At 39.0% G+C, this 15,912-nt stretch overlaps 1 long non-coding RNA gene across 1 annotated transcript in view; it reads left to right on the plus strand.

The window, feature by feature from the left end:
* The window catches only part of LOC134171169 (uncharacterized), a 149,463-nt gene that overhangs the window by 96,736 nt on the left and 36,815 nt on the right, over nt 1-15,912 (plus strand). Inside the window, exon 2 of the long non-coding RNA XR_009967529.1 lies at nt 6,666-6,806. This is a non-coding gene — a long non-coding RNA (uncharacterized LOC134171169). The remainder of the gene's footprint in view (nt 1-6,665; nt 6,807-15,912) is intronic.

Here is a 15,912-nt window from a genome sequence, read left to right on the forward strand (position 1 = left end):
CCCCCCTGGGCATGATGTGCTGTGGTATGGAACACCTCTTTGGCTAGCTTGGGTCAGGTGTCCTGTCTCTGTTTCCTCCTGGCTTCCCCTCCTCCCTGACAGAGCATGAGACTCACAAAGTCCTTGGTCAGGGTAAACATTACATAGCAATAACTATAAACATCAGTGTTATCAGCATTGTTCCCAGGCTGAAAGTCAAAACACAATGCTGCACCAGCTACCAAGAAGGAGAAAAATTGACTGCTACTGCTAAACCCAGGACAGTATGATAATCCTGGCTGGCCACCCGGTACCCACCAATACACACAGGCTGCAGGGTAATCTCTGCTCTATCTCCTGCAGCACTTCTTCCCCTTCCTTTTTCAGTGACCTTGCTGTTGCAAAGCTCTTTCTCTCAAATTTCCTCAATTCTCTGTTGAGCAGCTTTTTGCCCCTTCTTTAATATATTATGACAGAGGCATAACCCTTTACATACATGCCATTGACCAAGTCTGAGACAAAGACTAGATCTAGCTCTACCTAGGCTCCTTCTGTAGTTCAGAAAGCAAGGGGGTCTATTCTGAACCTCATGACCCAATGGAAAGGTCTCCTTTACACCTTGTGCTTTTGGTCTCTGTATAATCATTTTTAGTTCAATTTTAACTGTATTTTCCTTTCCGTATTTTGTCCATGTACTAAGTAATAGAGTGAACCTTGCTATTGAATTTTCTTAAATTGTGCCTTTATAAGTCATATTAAAACTGCTCTTTCTAATACTTTGATGGTCATTCTTTGAGCAACCCTAACCACTCATTTCATGACAAAAGGCACTATCAACAATGCTGATGCACACAGTTGTGACCAAAGCTGGAACTGGCTCTGTACAGCACAGGTGAATCTTCTGGTTTCTTTGGAGAGAGGCCACCCCTGAGGCCTCTCAACTACCAAAATCTTGACAAGTAAAACCAATTACAGCCCTGCAATGTAAGATGTCATCCTGTAAAACTCTTCTTGCGATCCTGTAGCCTTCTTTTCACAAGCAACTGTACAATCTGTTGACCACATACCACAATGCTGCTGAGGCAGTGCCTTTAGCCTCCTATCTCAAGTGCTCGTCTCCCTGTTGTCTTGGAGTCATAGAGTCAGAACCACAGGTATGCTGGGTTTTCTGTAGAAAGGGATTGCCTTTGCTATTTAAGTTGTTCTGTTCTTCCTCTGTCTCCATTACTTTACCTTGCAACTTTCAGTCTATAACTCAATATTAAACATGTCTTCACCCTTCCTATCACAGTTTTTAATTTACAGCTCCATAGCCTATCTATCTAACAAATATTACCCTATAATAGACATGCACAAAGCTTATCAGTCAGTGTGCGACTGCATCTGGTCAGTCATGCTCCAAAAATATCATCATGGACAGGTAGATCCAGTGGGCAGTTTGAGTGGGTCCTGGTGAAAAATGTATAGCTACTAAGGAAAAAGTTTACAGAGGAAATTACCTGCTGGATAGGGAAGGATGCCTCAGAGATAACACTCATCTGGAGGCTGCTGTTGCTTCTCTTCAAAGCTGGCCACTTGGAAGAGATTTTTACTTTTCTCTGTCTTGCTTTCTTGCTTGCTCTCTCATTTTTTAATTTTCTCTTCTTCCCCCTCAACCTCATAAAGTAACTTTGAAAAGGTTGTGTTCCATTAGCTTATCAATTTATCACTGTGGCTTGCAAGCCAAGGCATAATGAGTGATATACTCACAGTAATTTGTGCACTTGACGTCATTGTGGATGCACACAGCATGCAAGGGAGTTGAAAGTCTGAGAAGCTTCTAGTACTGTTTGATTATGAGGAGTTCACACACCTCCCTCTGGACTTAAAATTTTTTTTAACTACACAGACACACCTACAGAGTGACATATATGTCTTGTTCTATTCTAAGTTCTTCCAGCTCCTGATAGTAACCAAAATTTTTTACCACATGGCATATAACTATTTTAAGGGATAATGTTCTTACATGTTACCATAAACCAATGACTGTTTAGTTTTAGAACAGCACTTACCTGTTCACAAGAGAAACTTGGTGGAAGATGATTCAAGTTTTTATAGAAAAGGGTACAATAAGCAATGTCTGACTACACTTAAGTTATTTACTTAGGTCCCTTGTAATTCTGGACCTATAACTATGAATTGTGACACAAGTATGTATAAATGATTGAAAAAATTATGTTCATTTAAGAAAAAAGTTATCTTCATTATAGAAATCCCACCTGAAATGTCTGGTTTACTTTTTTTTTTATTTTTTTTCAGATTTTTGCCTAAAAACGTAGCAATGAAGATGTCACTGAATTCATTATTTTCATCAGCTTTAGGAAAAGTATTTAGCTTTTCCTTAAACATTGCTTCTTACACATCCAAAATGCTTAAATCTTTAGTTGCTAGAAATCGGAATACTTTTCAGGTTGTTTTTTCCCCTGAAGTGACAAAATGTTAGAAGCAGTTTCATGCAGTGTTCTTTCTTTTTTTTTTTTTATGAAATATATTGATACAGGACAAAAGATTATATCCTAAGCAATACTAGAATCAATATTTGGGTACCGGCCTTGTAGAGGCAATATTGCTAATTATAAAATTATTTTAAATGTATCTATCTCTGGTACAGCTCTCTGGTACCTTTGTAGGTGCAACGAATATATTGATACAGCATTTTGTGACTTAATTGCTATTCTTCTTTCTCTGTAAAATGGTTATATGGAAAATACTGCAGATTTCTATTCCCTGATGACCTATGAAGTACATGAAAAATTGAGAATCCTCAGCTTGCTTTTTAATAGTTTGTATCTAACTTACACTTGTCAGGCATTTGGTTGTGTGTTCAACTTGAATACTGGGTTTAATCGTGACTTAATCAGAGAATGAGCTGCTCAATGCCCATTTTGCACGCACAGTTGTATGTTTTGTGGGTACATTTGTGTCTGTAAAACTAGACTTTTAGGTTCCTAAGTCTTTTAATCACTAACAGATGTTCTGAAAATGGTTTCAAAGTACCTTGAGAATGGAATCTATCAAAAAAGAAGATTTTTTTTATGAAATAAAATTTTATAGTTTTGTAAATTTCCAGTTTTGTATGAGTAAAAGTTCAGATGTGGTTGTTTCGGCAGCAATATTCACTGAAATGCTGCAGCCACCTTAGTAGCACTGCTGGTGCTCTGTCTCACCATGTTGCACATCTGTCAATTTGCTAAGACACTATTCATTTCCCATTTTGATATCATCATAAAAATATTTTGAAAGGATTTTTTTTTATGTTTAACAGTAATTTTCTTAACATGAACAATTCTTAAGATATTTTTTAAATACTTTAAAATATAGATAGTCAAGAGATGGCAGTAGTCCATCCTGTATTTGCTCTGTGTTACTGTTAGAAGCATATGCTTGCCTTTCTTTGATAGGCACAATTATTTCAAATCAGATACATGATTTTTTTTCTTTCTTTTTTTTTTTTTTTTAAGTTTTCAATTGCCTAGCATTCTGAGTACAGCTCCCATTCGATCAAAGTCTCAAAGGTCTTTGTCAGAACTATAGGAAAGTAAGTAACTTCTTTAAAGGCTCCATCCTCTGAAGACAGTGAGACAGGTGCTTAGAAAGTATATAACTGGGCAGGTATGCGCAACACTAAGGTAAGCCTTTGATCCTCATGCACAGTGGCAAGACAGGTACATCCTGTTCTCCCAAGCTTAAGCAACCCCTAAAGGCTTGCAGAACCCTGTGGTTACATGCTGATCTGTGGCTTTGTGAAGTCCATGTCCTCCAGAAGCTGCACAATTACCATGGTTATGAATTATTTTTGCTGAAATGAGGATGGGCAGCTAGAGCAAGGCCAAGGTCAGACATCAAGGAAGTTCCTGTAGGGGTAAGCAGGGAAGCAGGGAAGTGTGTGGCTGGAGGAAAAAATCAATGGACCAATAAACAGGAAAACAAGGTTAAAAAAGGACCTGTAGAGTAAGATTATTCTAGAGACTGGATTCTTTCGTAAAGAAATGGACTATATATAAAGCTGAAGGTTGTATACAGCTCACATGATATTTAGCTCAGGCTATGAAATGAGCAAAATTAGAAAGCTGGTGCTGCAGGTCAATAAAGGAACTTGTATGACACAGATACAATATTGCAATTCGATTCTTTTTTCTGATTAGTCCTAGTATGAACCACTCAGTTCCTGCACAATTTAGGGGATATCTGAGGCATGGAGAAATGTATTGAATTCTGGTTTAGGGCCACGCTGAGACCTTGCAGAAAGTGTAGAATCTGCAATACCATGGTTCCTGGAGTAGAGGTTTCTACGCAGGGTATGGAACAAGAAAGATATGATGTAAATGGTAGTGCAAAAAGCTACAGTAGGAAGACCAGATAAAAGTCACCATCCAACACTAATGGATTACCAACATTGGTCATTACCAACATCCTTACTGTCAACCTCTGAACACATGAAGTGAGAGAGCAAGAACTGCAGAAGTATGGGAAAAGTAAGTTGTGCGAGATTCCTGCCGTACAGATTTGCTTCTACCAACATCTGCTAGTACCAAGAGCTTGCTTGGATGTCAGTTCATGACAGTGCTGTTTACAAACTGTATTGTTAAGAATCTCCTAGTAAAACCATACCTAACTTGTTCAGGGTTGGTTTGGTTATTTCATGTATAGATAGGGGCCCAATAAATTAGGATTATCAGTGGTGACATCTGAAAGCATAAAGAGATAGAAAAGTTCCACCTGCAGAAGGTAAATTAATAATTTATGTGTGCTAAATTTTTTCATTTTATCCTTTTTTTTTTTTTTTTTCCAGGGTTGCATTTATGGGCCACAGTAGTTGGGGACCAGCTGTGTGATCAAAATATTGTAGCCTTGGCTCACAGCAGGTTCTCTTTTCTTTTTCTGAGTTTTCCTGAGTGAAGAATTGTTAGAATAGAAGCTGTCCATATGAAAGGAACTATTAAAATAAGAATCATGACTTGCACTCTGTATGTTATTGCAAATAGTTCCAAGGGGAATTAGTAAGGTTGCGGCCTAAGTAAAACAAAACTTTTCATTACATTTTGTTCTACTAGTTTTTTTGGGAAAAATGATTTGGATCAAAACAAAATGAGATTTTTTTTTTAAGCCTGTGTTTTTAAATTAATACACTGTAAACATGTCACTTAAAAGATAATTATAAGGTAACATTTTTTTTCCTCAAATGGTTATAAATATAAACTATTATTTTTCCATATCAAATTAATTCAGATTTGGAGTTTTTAAGATAGGAGTTTTTAGATTTGGAGTTTTTAATGCTCCCAGACCAAAGTGAATATCCACACTAACAGTGTGAGTTGTAAGCAAGTTATTCTTGTGATCATGGAAAACTTTGCATTTGCAATCTATTCCTTAATAAGTTGTCTGTTTTTTTTTTTTTTTTTAATCTAACCTACATAAAAGTATAAGCACTACTTAGTTTTGAAATCTTATTTGCAATGCAGTGGCATTCAAATAAAGATATAATTCATGTTATCACAAGTAGGTAACCATCAAATCCTATTCCACAGAAAGCATGTGATGAAACAGTATTCATCTGATACCTAATAATAATCTTATACAAATATTCTAGTGTGTTCTCTTGTAGCATATTTATGATCTTGTTGTGTCTGGTCCAAGATTCTTGACATTCTGAGTACCCTTTTGGGGCAATATGACATCTTGCAGTAATGTACGCTGTGCATGTCAAAAAACAATGCCAATCTGCTTCTGCTACTCTGAGTTTTAAAAGTGGAAAGAGCAGGCTGCTCATTTTTTAGCATCTGCAGGATGGTGATGTTTACAATACCAGCTGGAAAAGCAAGTACTTGTACTAAGCTGTGCATGGAGACAACTGAGCAGGAGGAAGAAATTAAAAAAAAAATAATTCCCAAACCCACTCATATTTTATATACTGAGCAAGCACTGAAAATAGGAAAAAGGAAATCTTGGGTTTGGTGGTCCCCCCCGGGTCTTACCGGCCAAAATAATCTCTTTTCCAGATTTTCCCATTTATTAGCCTTTTACATACTCCCCTCCCCATCTTTTCAGGGATAAAGAAAAGTAGCATTGTAGTTTAAGATCTGCAACTTCCTCTAATATGAATACTTTCACTAGAGTTTTTTGCAAATATTTTTTTCCAGCTGTTTATTTCTTCTTGTGATTAGTGTCAGGATTTTTTCATAAATATTTGAAGGACCAGGTAGCAAAAATGTGTTTTCCCTAGTGGTATATGAAAAAGAAAATAAATCTTGGTTAGAAATTATATTTCACTGATGAAACTATCAGAGAAAAATAGAAAGATCCTTATAATAATTTGGTATAGATTATTGCACATTATGTTAGAAAGCAATTAAAGTTTAGTATAGATTGCTTGTAGAATATGAAGCAAAATAAGACTTAGTCCTTTCCATTTGTAATGGTGAATTGTTATAAAACCAAAACAAAAAAATGAATCAAAATCTTCTCCTTACTTAAAATACTGTCAGCAATAAATTATAATTTATTTAATGAAAATCAGACACAGAAGACTTCTAAATATTAATTTAAGGCTTCAGGGAAATTAACATTATTAAACAATGAAGGATTAGTTGCTGGGTTTTTTAAGAAAGATACAGAGGGTAGATTTTGTTCTTATTTTGTACTTCCAGACTTAGTAGTAACTCAAATTCCATAGATGAAGTCTGCAATGGAACAAGATGAGTACTGCAAAAGTTGCTGATATATCTGGTTTGGCATAATATCAATAGCGTAACTTACTGCCCTGAAGCTTAAATGGAATGCAAAACACAGTAAGTACTGCATAAGCAAAGAAATAAACTTCTAATGTTCAAGTATCTTATAAGATACAAAAAAATTCTTTAAAATAACTCATCTATAAAACGGGAGATGAAAGATATTGAAGTGTTGGCTTTTAAGTGCCATATTTTACCTTCCTGTCTACATATGCTATAAGCATATATATTATACATAAGCATAAAAATATTTGTATGTCTGATCTGACACTGCTTTCTTGTAGGAAATTTTGCAAGTCACTATAGGTGAAACACGCAAGAGAGGAACAGGTATTTGGGAAAGGAAAAGAGAAAGTATTGATGGAAAATAAAACAAGAGGAAAAATGAAGATCAAAATACGCAATATTAAGAATGAAACTCTTCTAATTAAGCTCTTCAAATACCAAAGTAGTAGAAAAAAGGCAGATAAAGAGTAAGGGGTCATTTTTATTCTATACAGAAGTAAAGATATAACTAAAATTCAAGATGGATGTCTATGGGCTTTGATACACTCAACCATTCAATGAATGCCATATCAGGAGATGGTCCTAGTCCTTTCAACTTCCTTTAAAAAATATTAAAGATTAACTTTCCATAGTTATAACATTTTTCTCTCAAAACTCACTTTGCATTGTGAAATGTATTTGTCCTGGGTTCAGCCGTAGCTCTCATGTTTCTCCTTCTTAGTAGCTGGTGCAGTGCAGTGTTTTGACTTTCGGCCTGGGAACAGAGCTGATAACAAGGATGTTTTGGTTTGGCCAAGGACTTTGTGAGCCTCATGCTCTGCCAGGGAGGAGGGGAAGCCAGGAGGAAGCAGAGACAGGACACCTGACCCAAACTGACCAAAGAGGTATTCCATACCACAGCACATCATGCCCAGGATATAACTGGGAGTTAGCCGAAAGGGCTGGGAGACTGCAGGGTTGGAGGAGGTATGGGTCGGTGCTTGGTCGGGCCTGGGGGGTGAGTTATCAGTCAGCTGGTGGTGAGGTGTTGTATTCTCTTCCCTTGTTATTTCCTTTATCATTATTATCATTGGTGGTAGCAGTAGTGATTTGTGTTATACCTTAGTTACTAAACTGTTCTTATCTCAACCCGTGGGAGTTGCATTCTTTTCGATTCTCCTCTCCGTCCCTCCGGGAGCAGGGGGAGGGAAAGAAGTGGGGGGGAAGTGAGTGAAAATTGCCTGACTGGGTTTAAACCATGACAGTATTTTACTACATGAACAATACAAAAAAATACAACAACCAAACATAGAAACTAGAAGGATTTTCAGTGCAATGAAAGAACTGTTCAATTTAGTTAAGCTGTCTTCTTTCAGCATTTTTCTTTTACAAAATGTTGTTTCTACACTTTCCTTAGTTTTCCTAGAGAGTTAAGACAATAAAACATTTAAAAAGTAGGAAATACTAATTTTTGACCACTTATAAAATTTGGACCTCTTCCATCACCAAAACCCTACTTTAGAGGACCTAACAGTTATATGCATATGGTTTTAAATAAAAAAAAAAAAGGAAAAAACCCTAACCCCTCCTCCCCGACTGTTTACGGAAAAGCCTAGCATTTTTCAAAGTTTGAGAAATACAAATTTTCTTGGTTAATTTTGATATGTCAGGTAAATAAAGAAACATTCCTACCCATCCTAAGACAGTAATTCCATTGAAAAAAATGTCAGAATGATTAGAAGGAAAGAAAGTGTGATTTATGTCGCACAGCTGTCAGCCTTTGAGTTCTGAGGTAAAGGTTCAGTAGTTCTTACATTACAGCCATCTATTTGAGTATACAGGTTTTAATCAAAAGAGCTAAGCCTCTTGTAGCTGATGCTTAGGAAGCAGTTTTGACTGCTCAAGTTTCACATACTGCTGATAATATCTCAATAAAAACCTAACAGTCCATGAGACAAGACGGCATTTTTTAAGATAATAGGAAAGTAAAGAAAAGCGTATGACTAATACCAGGTAGCAATGCATCAGTATCTTACTACTATTTAGAGGCATAATTAGCAATGCTAATAATAATGTCATAACTTCTACGCCGTAGTTAGTGAACACTGTCCCCAAAGGCTGGCATGAAGACTTCTGCATGATCTTATAGAGAGAAAGAGTTCTTCGTGATCAGTATGAGCATTGGCATGTGATGGAAGTTTGGAAATGCCTTAGGAAGGTGGAATACCCGTGTAAATGGCATGTGCCTCAGCACAATGCTGCTGAGCTGTGACTCTTTCTGTGTTCCACAGTTTATTTTCCAATTTACAAAGAAATCACTTTGATTTGCAAGATTACTGTAAGTCTTCATTATTGTTGCATCCTACCTCTACAAAGACTTCTGATTAATTTCTTTACAAGTACCTAAAACCTTTTTGTGCTGATTCCTGAATACATGGCAATTTTATTTGAGGAAGAAAATTTCTTAGACTAGTTTGCTTCTACACTTGTGCATTTCACTTTTCATAAAATTATCCAACTTCTATTCAGAACTGTGAGCGTTCATTCATTTAATTTTTAAATGCTTCTCTTTTTTTTTCTACAAAATTTATATTTGTTATATTTTTATTCAAAACAACCGCGTGACATAATTTTTATTTCCTCTACATTCAGTACAATAATTTTCTGGTCTTCTCAGTGTTGGATCTGTTATCCCCGTACAATGTACTTGTGTATTAGGACCTAACCTCTCTGAAATTGCCTATTTGAATCCAATGCTTAAAATTTTAAAATGTGTTATCCTTCTTTTTAATTTCATGTATGGAAATAATTCCTACAGAAAAAAGTTCAATTTATGAATCTTAATAAAATAGTGTTGAGAACTGGTTTGGTTTTCCTCACCTAAATATGGTACATTGTTTAATGGTTTACAGCTGTTAGTATTAAAAAAAACCCATACCTTATTTTTGAAGATTATGAAATGGCTTTATTTTCAAAGCAAGAGATCACAATCTTGCTTGAACATATTCCATGTAACCGCTGTAATCTGTAGGATTTCAGGTGCTTTGGTTTTCCTTATCATCTTTTTATTCATGCTCTTGTCTTTGTTTTGAGATGACTACAGTTATTATAGAGAATCACAAAATGGCTGAGTTTAGAAGGGACCCCTGGATGCCATTTTGTCCAAAGCCCCCTGCTCAAGCAGGGTCACCCATAGCTGGTTGCCCAGGGCCAATGATGGAGACCCTACAACCTGTCTTGCCAAGGTTCAGTCACCCTCAGAGGGAAAATGTGTTTCTTGATGTTCAGATGGAACCTCCTCTGTTTTAATTCATACCCATTTCCTCTACATATTTTGAAAGACATGTATTAAAAGCATTAGTGGACCGTAAAGGAAAATACTTGCAAGAGAGATCAAGGAGGCAGAAAGCAATAGAGGTGTAATCTCTTTAGTGTTTGTAATATCTCTGTAAACTATCTGTCTGGTTCTATTCATAGAATCATAGAATCATAGAACACTTAGTGCTGGAAAGGACGTTAAGATCGTCTAGTTCCAACCCCCCCTACCATGGGCAGCAACACCTCACACTAAAACATGTCACCCAAGGCTCTGTCCAACCCAGCCTTGAACACAACTACGGATGGAGCATTCACAAATTCCTTGGGCGGCCCATTCCAGTGCCTCACCACCCTTACAGTAAAGAATTTCTTCCTTATATCCAATCTAAACTTCCCCTGTTGAAGTTTTAACCCATTACCCCTTGTCCTATCACTACAGTCCCTCCCCAGCATACTCATAGGCTCCCTTCAGGTACTGGAAGGCTGCTATGAGGTCTCCACGCAACCTTCTCTTCTCCAGGCTCAACAGCCGCAACTTTCTCAGCCTGTCTTCATACAGGAGGTGCTCCAATCCCCTGATCATCCTCATGCCCCTCCTCTGGACTTGTTCCAACAGGTCCATGTCCTTTTTATGTTGAGGGCACCAGAACTGCATACAATACTGCAAGTGAGGTCTCACAAGAGCGGAGTAGAGGGGCAGGATCACCTCCTTCGACCTGCTGGTCATGCTCTTTTTGATGCAGCCCACAATACGGTTGGCTTTCTGGGCTGTGAGCGCACACTGCTGCCTCATGTTCATTTTCTCATCAACCAACACCCCCAAGTCTTTCTCCTCAGGGCTGCTCTGAATCTCTTCTCTGCCTAACCTGTAGCTTTGCCTGGGATTGCTATGACTCAGATATAGGAACTTGCCCTTGGCATGGTTAGACCCATGGACTTGTACATGTTCAGGTTTTTAAGATGGTCTCGAACCAGATCTCTCCGACAGTGAGCCTAAGGTTTTCATTTTCACAGTCCCTGCATCTGCCTTCCAAGATTTGGGTGGTGTGGTCAGAGCTTTTGCCAGTGAAGACTGAGGCAAAGAAGCCATTCAGAACCTCAGCCTTCTCCAAATCCTGTGTAGCCAGTTCTCCCTATAGCTTCCAGAGGGGGCCTGCGTTCTCTGTAGTCTGTTTTTTATTCGCTACGTACCTATAGAATCCCTTCCTGTTATCCTTAATACCCATAGCCAAGTTTAATTCTAACTGGGCCTTAGCTTTCCTAACCTGGTCCTTAGCTTCCTAGACAACATCCCTGTACTCTTCCCAGGCCTCCTGTCCTTGCTTCCACCTTTTATAAGCTTCTTTTTTCATTTGAATTTTCCTCAGCAGCTCCTTATCCATCCAAGGAGGTCTCCTGGCCTCCTGCTACACTTGTTCAGGTACAGAGAAGCGAACACACCATGTGCTTGCACTGTCATGACACTCATCATTCTGCTTCAGTGCTGGTGAGTCACTGGAGCATCCACAAGCAACTGTGAATATCTAAAATGTGTTGTTTAAAAACATGTCAGAATATCAGATTCTAAGATGGTACCAAATCATTTCTGCTCATAGCTAATATCTGCTGTGAAAAAAAAAATTGCTGTCTCAATTTGCAAAGGATCAGTTCAATCCAATTAGCTAGTAATGCAGCGATAGTAACGGTTGTAATGATTTTAAATAGCTATTGAAAACATCTCTGAATATGAATCTAAACAAATTAAGTCCTTATATTTGAGTGTTTTTGAAAATGTCTCAATTTGTAATTGAATAAGTTTCATAAAATATGGAAATAATGTAAACAGTGGTTCTAATTAAATAAGATGAAAAAAATATTAGAAACATAGCTAATTCTATACAGAAGACTATGACTGTGTAAAATGCATTACATTTAACTACCATAACGTGTCCAGAAAAAAATCAGAGATCATAAAATAATGCAAACCTGAAATTCTTGCCTGAAAACTCTGAATTACATGTGTAAAACTACATGTGTGACTGTTTCTGTTGAGAGCTTTCACTAATGAGCACATTATTTGAAGATGGAGTTGCATTACTATCCACAACATGGCATATAAAGTGGATATTTTTTGTCATCTTCCCAAACTAAATTTCTGTGAGCTTTCCTCCTCCTTTTCCTTAAATTATTATTTAATTATTTAAATGCAATTGTTCCTCTGAATTTGCTACACTTACTCATTAGTACATTTACCCAGCGGCAGGCTGTCACAGGGATTTCCAGGAGCAGAATTTTGTCTTCTTCTGTCTTTTGATTGCTCAAAGGTATCAGAAATCAGTTTGATCTTTAAATAATAAATAATAGAGCACTGGGAATGCAAATGATAGAGTAACCAGCAAAGTGGAAGATACGTCACTGTTTTCTACATGTATTATTTTTAAGATTTAAGTAGGAATGAACTGATACATAAGCCATACATAAATCATTAGAATAAATTTCAGTTTGGTCATGATAATTATTTTCCCTGGTAAAGCCTTAAGATGTTTAAGGCTTGTTTAATCTTTAAAACTGTGAATCATGTGGGCAGTGCAAGAATATGAATAGGCACTAACACCTTTAATTGTGAACTTATCAAAGTTGCCAAAAGTAGTTCATAACAAATCCAGATAAATCATGTTTTGCACAGTCCATCCAAGCCAATTGATTTTCATCCCATGCTTGGGATGGATGGCAAATGTCAGGGTGAGTTTGATTTTTGTTGTACTGTTATTCTTTTAAGTAGTCTTTTTGAAGCTTGTCTACAATTAAACTGCTGAATAATCACCCTCAACTTTTACAAGAGTGAGCCTGTAATTAAAGGTAAATGGTTTTAGGCATGAAGAACAAAATGCTCTCAAAATTCTAAACTGTGAAAACTGCTGCTCAAATTCTGCAGTTTTGTTTTTCTAAACGCAATTTTAAGAAATCCAAATTATATAAAATGGTTCAAGGTGGTACAACATAAGGCTAACTTGAGCTTCCTCACTTCCCCTGTTTTTGTGTGTCTTGATCACCACCAGGAGACCACATCTCTGCTCTCCTCGACAGTCACAGTCGTACTGTGTGGGAAGTTGTTACTATGCTAATGGATTATTTAAAAAAAAAATCTAAGATTATCTACAAAATTAATAACAAAACTTTTTACAACAATGAAGCATAAAAAAGAGAAATGTCGTGGGAGAAATATTTATGCCACTTAACTGTAGGTACCTAATGCAGCCACTCAGAACACATGCTGAAGTTTCATGCTTTTTTTCTATTGGATAAACCTAGAAGTGGAACTCCTAAATTCTGGACCTTCCAAGCTGACTTATTCAATCCAATAGATCTGTCTGGAGGGTTGGTTGCCATATATTTTATATACCTAAGTGTAGAAGAGTGTAAATCATAGAATCATAGAATAGTTAGGGTTGGAAAGGACCTTAAGATCATCTAGTTCCAACCCCACTGCCGTGGGCAGGGACACCTTACGCTAAATCATATCACCCAAGGCCTTTTCCAACCTGGCCTTGAACACTGCCAGGGATGGAGCATTCACAGCCTCCCTGGGCAACCTATTCCAGTGCCTCACCACCCTAACAGGAAAGAACTTCTTCCTTATATCCAACCTAAACTTCCCCTGTTTAAGTTTTAACCCATTACCCCTTGTCCTATCACTACAGTCCCTAATGAAGAGTCCCTTCCCAGCATCCCTATAGCCCCCCTTCAGATACTGGAAGGCTCCTATGAGGTCTCCACGCAGCCTTCTCTTCTCCAGGCTCAACAGCTCCAACTTCCTCAGCCTGTCTTCATACAGGAGGTGCTCCAGTGCCCTGATCATCCTCATGGCCCTCCTCTTGACTTTTTCCAACAGGTCCATGTCCTTTTTATGTTGAGGACACCAGAACTGCACACAATACTGCAAGTGAGGTCTCACAAGAGCAGAGTAGAGGGGCAGGATCACCTCCTTCAACCTGCTGGTCACACGCCTTTTGATGCAGCCCACAATACGGTTGGCTTTCTGGGTTGCAAGCGCACACTGCCGGCTCATGTTCATTTTCTCATCGACCAGCACCCCCAAGTCCTTCTCCTCAGGGCTGCTTTGAATCTCTTCTCTGCCCAACCTGTAGCTGTGCCTGGGATTGCTCTGACCCAGGTGTAGGACCTTGCACTTGGCATGGTTAAACTTCATGAGGTTGGCATCAGCCCACCTCACAAGTGTGTCAAGGTCCCTCTGGATGGCATTCCTTCCCTCCAGCATATCAACTGAAGCACACAGCTTGGTGTCATCGGCAAACTTGCTGAGGGCGCACTCAATCCCACTGTCCATGTCAACGACGAAGATGTTAAACAAGACCGGTCCCAACACTGATCCCTGAGGGACACCACTCGTTACTGGTCTCCAGCCGGACTTTGAGCCATTGACCACAACTCTTTGCACAAGGCCATCCAGCCAGTTCTTTATCCACCGAGTGGTCCATCCATCAAATTGATGTCTCTCCAATTTAGAGACAAGGATGTCGTGTGGGACAGTGTCGAACGCTTTACACAAGTCCAGGTAGATGACATCAACTCTTCTACCCCTGTCCATCAGTTCTGTAGCCCCATCATAGAAGGCCACCAAATTGGTCAGGCAGGATTTCCCCTTGGTGAAGCCATGCTGGCTGTCACCAAGCACCTTGTTGATTTTCATGTGCCTTAGCATGCCTTCCAGGAGAATCTGCTCCAAGATTTTGCCAGGCACAGAGGTGAGACTGACTGGTCTGTAATTCCCCGGGTCATCCATTTTCCCCTTCTTGAACATGGGGGTTATATTTCCCTTTTTCCAGTCATCGGGAACTTCACCTGACAGCCATGATTTCTCAAATATGATGGCCAGCGGCTTCGCAACTTCATTTGCCAGCTCCTTCAGGACCCGTGGATGGATCTCATCAGGACCCATGGACTTGTGCACGTTCAGGTTTTTAAGACGGTCTCAAACCAGATCTTCTCCTACAGTGGGTGCAAGGTCTTTATTCTCACAGTCCCTGCATCTGCCTTCCACGACTTGGGTGGTGCAGTCAGAGCCTTTGCCAGTGAAGACCGAGGCAAAGAAGTCATTCAGAACCTCAGCCTTCTCCAAATCCTGTGTAGCCAGTTCTCCCGAGAGCTTCCTGAGGGGGCCTACATTCTCCCTAGTCTGTTTTTTATTTGCTATGTACCTGTAGAATCCTTTCCTGTTATCTTTAATACCTCTAGCTAAGTTTAATTCTAACTGAGCCTTAGCTTTCCTAACCTGGTCCCTAGCTTCTCGGACAACATCCCTGTATTCTGCCCAGGCCAGCTGTCCTTGCTTCCACTTTTTATAAGCCTCTTTTTTCAATTGAATTTTCCTCAGGAGCTCCTTATCCATCCAAGGAGGTCTCCTGGCCCTCCTGCTGCACTTCCTTCTGGTTGGGATGCAACACTCCTGAGCTTGCAGCAGGTGATCCTTGAATATCAACCAACAGTCTTGGGCCCCTCTGCCCTCTAGGGCTGTATCCCATGGAACCTTCCAAAGCAGGTTCCTGAAGAGGCCAAATTCTGCTCTTTTGAAGTCCAGGGCAGTGAGCTTGCTGCATGCTCTTCTCACTGTCCTGAGGATCTCAAATTCGAGCATCTCATGATCGCTGCATCCAAGGCTGCCCTGGAGAGTCACATTTCCAATGAGCCCTTCCCTGTTGGTGAGAATGAGGTCAAACACAGCATCTCTCCTTGTCGGCTCCTCTATTACTTGCAGAAGGAAGTTGTCTTCTACACAATCGAGGAACCTCCTGGATTGCTTGTGCCAGGGTGTACCATCCTTCCAACAGATGTCAGGGTGGTTGAAGTCACCCATGAGAAC

This window comes from Pezoporus occidentalis, unplaced genomic scaffold, assembly GCF_034315485.1.
Source record: "Pezoporus occidentalis ecotype Australia unplaced genomic scaffold, CSIRO_AGI_Poc_V1 ctg4, whole genome shotgun sequence".
NCBI lineage: Eukaryota > Metazoa > Chordata > Aves > Psittaciformes > Psittacidae > Pezoporus > Pezoporus occidentalis.